At 38.7% G+C, this 8,972-nt stretch overlaps 1 protein-coding gene across 1 annotated transcript in view; it reads right to left on the reverse strand.

Annotated features, from left to right (window-relative positions):
- LOC103081973 (histone-arginine methyltransferase CARM1-like) overlaps positions 1 to 8,972 on the reverse strand; it is a 167,804-nt gene that overhangs the window by 158,606 nt on the left and 226 nt on the right. The gene's annotated exons all lie outside the window — the stretch shown is intronic.

An 8,972-nucleotide genomic window follows, 5' to 3' on the forward strand; every position in this document is an offset into this window, starting at 1 on the left:
CGTATCCCCTGCATCGGCAGGCGGACTCCCAACCACTGCGCCACCAGGGAAGCCCAAGGCTTTATATTTTAACCAGATAGGCTCATAAAGTTTTGTTTTATTATTGGTTGTTTTTTTGTAATTGGATTAGAATATAAATTGAATAGCTCCTTTTCCTACTTTTATAAATTGTAAAATGCCTGTCCATGTATCCTCCTTTCTTCATCCTCTTCTTACCCTCTGTTTAAATGGTGGAGAATGTCTTTTTAAGTATACAACGAAATCCAGAAAGTACTGGTAATTACTCAAAAATTTAAAACCTACATATGGCAAAATTTTTTAAATACTTTAAGCCAATTTAAAAAGCAATGATAAACTAGGAAAAATATTTTCAACACACTTAACAAAGACTTAATATCCCCAATATACAATCAGCTGTAAAAAATAAGAAGCAATCAACCTACTGAAAATTTAGTAAGAAGGATTAATAGACAACTGGCAACTAGAAAAATGCTGATAACAGAAAAAAATGTGAAAAAATAATGAATCTCAGAAATAAGCCAAGAAATATATGATAAAACAATGAGATCAAGCTTTTTATGTCTTACTGTTAAGTTTTTAAAAATATAAAATGACAGTATCAAATGTTGGAGAGGGTGTGAGAACACAGTGAATGGCAGTTATTCACAATGTAAATTTCTGTGCTCCTGGAATACAGTCTGCCCATATGCTTCAAAATTTAAAACCTATGTACTCTTTGTTAGATATTCCACTCAAAATAAAATTTTTTCTACAATGTACTTTATCAAGTGTGAATAAACGTATATTCAAGGACATGCATCTTAGAGCTGTTTATTTAGCTATCAGATGTAAAGAGGCCCAGAGCCCATCACTTACATGGCTGCTTAAATCAAGCACCTCCAAGTTAAGGCTGCCGAGCAGCATGTGTAATATTACTGTGGCAATTTAACACTGTGTTTGTCTTTGGAGAAAGCTGTTTTGAAAGATATACATCAAAATGCCATCAGTGGTTTCCTCTGAACGGAGAGATGTGGGAACATTTTTATTTTTCCTCTCATAAAGTTCCCCTCATAAACGACTGACCCTGCACTCTAGAGCCCGCAAGCCACAACTACTGAGCCCACGTACCGCAACTACTGAAGCCACGCACGTAGAGTCCATGCTCCTCAACAAGAGAAGCCACCACAATGAGAAGCCCACGCACCACAACGAAAAGTGGCCCCTGCTCACTGAAACTAGAGAAAGCCCGTACGCAGCAACAAAGACCCAACCCCAAAATAAATAAAAATTAAAAGTAAAAAAATTTTTAAAAATCATGCATGGAAATGAATGTTTTATCATGTTTTTTATTTGCTAATCCTATATCTTCTTGTGTTGATTTCCTTTCTTGTCCTTTTACCATGTTAGTACAGAAAACAAACATTCTAAATTATTTCTGTCGACTAATATGATCAAGATTAAATTGCAGCTATTCTAGGGGAGAGTGTATTAACTGAGAATTGTGTCTTTTTAGAGAATTTATATTAGAAAATTGAAGACATACGATAAAAAATTGTTTGAGGAATACATGTAAATCCAAGACCAGGAGATACCATTACACTGGTGAAAAGTAAGGATGGTGTGGAGATCATTTCCACTGTACACTTAAGTAAGGTACAAGGCATCTATCTTTCTATCAAGTTGTTATTACTTGTAATAATAACAACATTTGCAGAGTACTCTGACGCCCTTTACAAACATCTCATTTCATCTTTTCAGTGATACGGAAGTCTGGCTCTTCTGTGTATTCACTATCATTCTGCTTTTGAACCTTGCTTTCATTGACGACCCTCTTTGCTACTTTTTCGAAGGGCAAGGCCTGATCTCTTGGTAGCAGCAGAGTAACAAGCAGCGTAAGTTCATGTGCACAAAATTTATCGAACTTTAGAAAAGCCCAGAGCCTTGTTGTGTCCTACTTGAGGAAAAGCCACTTGTTCTACCAGAGGACACTCCAAGAAAATCCATGACAGTGAATCCAGACGCCTTACTCCATCCTCCACCTCAGCCTATCTGACAAAACTTCCAAAGGCACACAAAGAAATCCAGGATCCAACCATTTTACGAGTGCATACAAGTAAACATGGAAAGTGCATACAAGTAAACATGGAACGTGGCACCAGGTAAAGTCAAGAGAATTGTCCTTGTCTCAAACAGTATTGCTCTACTTTTCCACATATATACCTCCCTCTCCTTTCAGCCTATGCAAATGCAAAATCCAATCTCCACAGGAAAGCTACAACACTAGCAGATTAAGAATATTAGATATCAGGCATGGTCTAGAACAGATATTCTAAAATATATATATATATTTTGTGTGTGTGTGTATGTGTGTGTGGTATGCAGGCCTCTCACTGTTGTGGCCTCTCCCGTTGCGGAACACAGGCTCCGGACGCGCAGGCTCAGCGGCCATGGCCCACGGGCCCAGCCGCTCCACGGCATGTGGGATCTTCCCGAACCGGGGCACGAACCCGTGTCCCCTGCATCGGCAGGTGGACTCTCAACCACTGCGCCACCAGGGAAGCCCCTAAAATATATTTTTATACATAAATTCCTGGACCAAAGAGTACTCATGACCTAATAATATGTCATTATGCCAGTTCTTTGCTAAGTGAGCCTTTTAATATTTTGCTATCAAAATTTTTAAAAATTCCATTTTTCTCCTTTATTTGATGTAGTTTTTGTCACTTCTACTGAGTCTTCATTTCTAAAATCATTATTTTATTTTTGGAAAGACTGGTTCAAGATGGCAAAGTAGAAGGATGTGCGCTCATTCCCTCTTGTGAGAGCAACGAAATCACAACTAACTCCTAAACAATGATCGACAGAAAGACACTGGAACTCACCAAATAAGATACCCCACATCCAAAGACAAAGGAGAAGCTGCAATGAGACAGTAGGAGGGGCGCAATCACAATAAAATCGAATCCCATAACAGCTGGGTGGGTGACTCACAAACTGGAGAACAATTATACCACAGAAGTCCACTCACTGGAGTGAAGGCTCTGAGCCCCACATCAGGCTTCCCAACCTGGGGGTCCAGCAACAGGAGGAGGAATTCCCAGAGAATCAGAATTTGAAGGCAAGAGGGATTTGGCTGCAGGACTTCGACAGCACTGGGGGAAACAGAGACTCCACTCTTGGAGGGCACACACAAAGTAGTGTGCACATCGGGACCCAGGGGAAGGAGCAGTGACCCCATAGGAGACTGAACCAGACCTACATGCTAGTGTTGGAGGGTCTCCTGCAGAGGCAGGGGATGGCTGTGGCTCATCACAGGGAAAGGGACACTGGCAGCAGAGGTTCTGGGAGGTGCTCCTTGGCATGAGCCCTCCCAGAGTATGTGATTAGCCCCACCAAAGAGCCTGTAGCCTCCTGTGCTGGGTCACCTCAGGCCAAACAACCAACAAGGAGGGAACTCAGCCCCACCCCGGAGCAGACAAGCAGATTAAAGTTTTACTGAGCTCTGCCCACCAGAGCAACACCCAGCTCTACCCACCACCAGTCCCTCCCATCAGAAAGCTTGCACAGCCTCTTAGATAGCCTCAACCACCAGAGAGCAGACAGCAGAAGCAAGAAGAACTACAATTCTGCAGCCTGTGGAACAAGAACCACATTCACAGAAAGACAAAATGAAAAGGCAGACAGCTATGTACCAGATGAAGGAACAAGATGAAACCCCAGAAAAACAACTAAATGAAGTGGAGATAGGCAACCTTCCAGAAAAAGAATTCAGAATAATGATAGTGAGATGATCCAGGACCTCGGAAAAAGAATGGAGGCAAAGATGGAGAAGACGCAAGAAATGTTTACCAAAGATCTAGAAGAATTAAAGAACAAAGACCAAGAAGAATTAAAGAAAAAAACAAACAGAGATGATCAATACAATAACTGAAATGAAAAATACACTAGAAGGAATCAATAGTAGAATAACTGAGGCAGAAGAACAGATAAGTGACCTGGAAGACAGAACAATGGAATTCAGTGCTGTGGAACAGAATAAACTAAAAAGAATGAAAAGAAATGATGACAGCCTAAGAGACCTCTGGGACAACATTAAACGCAACAACATTCACATTATAGGGGTCCCAGAAGGAGAAGAGAGAGAGAAAAGACCCGAGACAATATAATCAGAAACTTCCCTAACATGGGAAAGGACCCGAGAAATTATAGTCAGAAACTTCCCTAACATGGGAAAGGAAATAGCCACCCAAGTCCAGGAAGCACAGAGAGTCCCGGGCAGGATGAACCCAAGGAGAAACATGCCGAGACACATAGTAATCAAATTGACAAAAATGAAAGACAAAGAAAAATTATTAAAAGCAACAAAGGAAAAATGACAAATAACATACAAGGGAACTCCCATAAGGTTAACAGCTGACTCCTCAGCAGAAACTCTACAAGCCAGAAAGGGAGTGGCACCATATATTTAAAGTGATGAAAGGGAAGAACCTACAACCAAGATTACTCTACCCAGCAAGGATCTCATTCAGATTGCACTGAGAAATCAAAAGCTTTACAGACAAGCAAAAGCTAAGAGAATTCAGCACCACCAAACCAGCTTTACAACAAATGCTAAAGGAACTTCTCTAGGCAGGAAACACAAGGAAAAGACCTACAAAAATAAACCCAAAACAATTAAGAAAATGGTAATAGGAACATACATATCGATAATTACCTTAACTGTAAATGGATTAAGTGCCCCATCCAAAAGACACAGACTGGCTGAACGGATACAAAAACAAGACCCGTACATACGCTGTCTACAAGAGACCCACTTCAGACCTAGGGACACATACAGACTGAAAGTGAGGGGATGGAAAAAGATATTCCACGCAAATGGAAATCAAAAGAAAGCTGGAGTAGCAATACTCATATCAGACAAAATAGACTTTAAAATAAAGACTATTACAAGAGACAAGGAAGGACACTACATAATGATCAAGGGATCAATCCATGAAGATATAACAATTTAAATATATATGCAACCAACTTAGGAGCACCTCGATACATAAGGCAAATGCTAACAGCTATAAAAGTGGAAATCGATGGTAACCGTCCAAGACTGAACCAGGAAGAAACAGAAAATATGAATAGAACAATCACAAGTAATCAAATTGAAATTGTGATTAAAAATCTTCCAACAAACGAAAGCTCAGGACCAGATGGCTTCACAGGTGAATTCTATCAAACGTTTAGAGAAGAGCTAACACCCACCCTTCTCAAACTCTTCCAAGGAAGGAACACTCCCAAACTCATTCTAAGAGGCCACCATCACCCTGATACCAAAACCAGACAAAGATACTATTTAAAAAAAGAATATTACTGACCAATATCACTGATGAATTTACATGCAAAAATCCTCAACAAAATACTAGCAAACAGAATCCAACAACACATTAAAAGGATCATACACCATGATCAAGTGGCGTTTATTCCAGGGGTGCAAGGGTTCTTCAGTATACATAGATCAATCAATGTGATACACCATATTTACAAACTGAAGAAGAAAAACCATATGATCATCTCAATAGATGCAGAAAAAGCTTTTGACAAGTTTCAACACCCATTTATGATAAAAACTCTCCAGAAAGTGGGCATAGAGGGAAACTACCTCAACATAATAAAGGCCATATATGACAAACCCACAGCAAACATCATTCTCAATGGTGAAAAACTGAAAGCATTTCCTCTAAGGTCAGGAACAAGTCAAGGATGTCCACTCTCGCCACTCTTATTCAACATAGTTTTGGAAGTCCTAGCCATGGCATGGCTAGTAGCATGTCACTGTTTGCAGATGACATGATACTATACACAGATAATCCTAAAGATGCCACCAGAAAACTACTAGAGCTACTCAATGAATTTGGTAAAGTTACAGGATACAAGATTAATGAACAGAAATTCTCTTGCATTCCTATACACTAACAACGAAAGATCAGAAAGAGAAATTAAGGAAACAATCCCATTCCCCATTGCCACAAAAAGAATAAAATACCTAGGAATAAACCTACTTAAGGAGGTAAAAGACCTGTACTCAGAAAACTCTAAGACACTGATGAAAGAAATCAAAGATGACACAGATGGAGAGATATACCACGTTCTTGGATTGGAAGACTCAATACTTTGAAAACAACTGTACTACCCAAAGCAATCTACAGATTCAATGTAATCCCTATCAAATCACCAATGGCATTTTTTATAGAACTAGAACAAAAAATCTTAAAATTTGTATGGAGAGACAAAAGACTCCAAATAGCCAAAGCAATCTTGAGGGAAAATACTGGAGCTGGAGAAATCAGACTCCCTGACTTCAGACTATACTACAAAGCTACAGTAATCAAAACAACATGGCACTGGCATAACAACAGACATATAGATCAATGGAACAGGATAGAAAGCCCAGAGATAAAACCCACACACCTATGGTTAAGTAATCTATGACAAAGGAGGCAAGGATATACAATGGAGAAAAGACAGTCTCTTCAATAAGTGGTGCTCGGAAAACTGGACAGCTACATGTGAAAGAATAAAATTAGAACACTCCCTAACACCATACACAAAAATAAACTCAAAATGGATTAAAGACCTAAATGTAAGATTGGACACTATAAAACTCTTAGAGGAAAACATAGGAGGAACACTCTTTGACATAAATCACAGCAAGATCTTTTTTGACCCACCTCTTAGAGTAATGGAAATAAAAGCAAAAATAAATAAATGGGACCTAATAAAACTTAAAAGCTTTTGCACTGCAAAGGAAACTATAAACAAGATGAAATGACAACCCTCAGAATGGGAGAAAATATTGGCAAACGAATCAACAAAGGATTAATCTCCAAAATATATAAACAGCTCATGCAGCTCAATATTAAAAAAACAACCCAATCAATAAATGGTCAGAAGACCTAAACAGACATTTCTCCAAAGAAGACATACACATGGCCAAGAGGCACATGAAAAGCTGCTCAACACCACTAATTATTAGAGAAATGCAAATCAAAACTACAATGAGGTATCACCTCACACCAGTCAGAATGGGCATCATCAGAAAACCTACAAACAACAAATGCTGGAGAGGGTGTGGAGAAAAGGGAGCCCTCTTGCACTGTTGGTGGGAATGCAAATTGATACAGCCACTATGGAGAACAGTATGGAGGTTCCTTAGAAACTAAAAATAAAACTACCATGTGACCCAGCAATCCCACTACTGGGCATATACCCAGAGAAAACCATAATTCAAAAAGACACATGTCCCCCAATGTTCACTGAAGCACTATTTACAACAGCCAGGTCATGGAAGCAACCTAAATGCCCATCGACAGACGAATGGATAAAGAAGATGTGGTACATATACACAATGGAATATTACTCAGCCATAAAAAGAAACGAAATTGAGTCATCTGTAGAGACGTGGATGGACCCAGACGGTCATACAGAGTGAAGTAAGTCAGAAAGACAAAAACAATTATCGTATGTTAACACATATATGTAGAATCTAGGAAAATGGTACAGATGAACCGGTCTGTAAGGCAGAAATAGAGACACAGATGTAGAGAACAAATGTATGGACACCAAGGGGGAAAGTGGGGGGCGGTGGGGGGGGGGATGAATTGGGAGATTGGGATTGACATATACACACTAGTAAAATAGCTAATAAGAACCTGCTGTATAAAAAAATAAAATTAAATTAAAAAAATAAAATTATTTTATTTTTAATTATTTTATTTCTGTTTATTTCTTGAATTCTTTCATTTCACTTCTGAGTTTTTCTAATTCTGATTTATGTTTATTATTTCATGTCCTATATAATTTTCTTAATGTCTCTTGTCTTGCAAATTAATCTTACAGACATATTTTTGGAACATATCTTTATACTATGCTTTCATTGTTGGTAGGGATGTTATTATGTTCTTGACCACCTTTTTTCTTCGAGTCATTCTGTATAGGATTTGACCTCAATACTCTTCTGTTGCTCATTTTAATGTAAATGTCATTTTCCTGAACTTTTGGAAGGATGGTAATTACACACATAGCTTTATAGGAAACTACTAAATTCTTTTCCATAGTGACTGTGATATTAAACATTCATATGAGCAATGGGCCAATAATCCAGTCTCTCTACATACTCAACAATGTATGGTGTTGTGCTGTCACTATTTTTTCCTTCAGACATTCTTAAAGTTGTGTAGTGATATCTCACTGTGGGTTTAATTTGCACTTCCCTAATGGCTAATGATGCTGACCATCTTTTCATGTGTTTACTTACCATCTGAATACCCTCTTCAGTGAATGCCTGTTTATATCATTTACCCGTTTTCAAAATGGATTGGTTTTGTTTTGTTTGGTTTACTATTGAGTTTTGAGAGTTCTTCACATATTGTGGATACAGTCCTTTATCAGATAGATGATTTGCAAATATTTTCTCGCATTTTGTAGTTTGTCTTTTAATCCTCTTAATAGGATTTTTCACAGAGCAAATTTCTACTTTTGATAAAGTCCAATTTATCAATTTGTCCTTTTACTGATCATCTTTTGGTGTCAAACCTAAGAACTCTCTGCCTGAGTCCCTTGACCTTGCTAGTTCTATGGTTTCACTACATCTTAACTGGACAACTGTGACAGTCTCTCCATTCTTATCTGCTCTGGCAATTGAAAATGAGTTCGCACTACTCCAAGCTGCCAGATTACAATTAATGAAGCACAAATGCAGTCACTACAATGCTCTGCTCAAACCTTCAAAGATTTCCCCACTGAATATTAAAGAACAGACTCTCCTGCCTGGAACTGTAAATCCACAGGTATCTTTCCTGTTTCTGCCCAACAGATCCACAACTCCCTAATAACATACCGTACTCCAGCCAGACTAATTACCAGCTGCTGTACAAGAAGAGCTGATGATTATGGTGATAGTAGAAATGTGAATTGGAAGAGCG

This window comes from Lipotes vexillifer, unplaced genomic scaffold (genome assembly GCF_000442215.2).
Source record: "Lipotes vexillifer unplaced genomic scaffold, Lipotes_vexillifer_v1.1 scaffold1544, whole genome shotgun sequence".
Classification (NCBI taxonomy): Eukaryota; Metazoa; Chordata; class Mammalia; order Artiodactyla; family Lipotidae; genus Lipotes; species Lipotes vexillifer.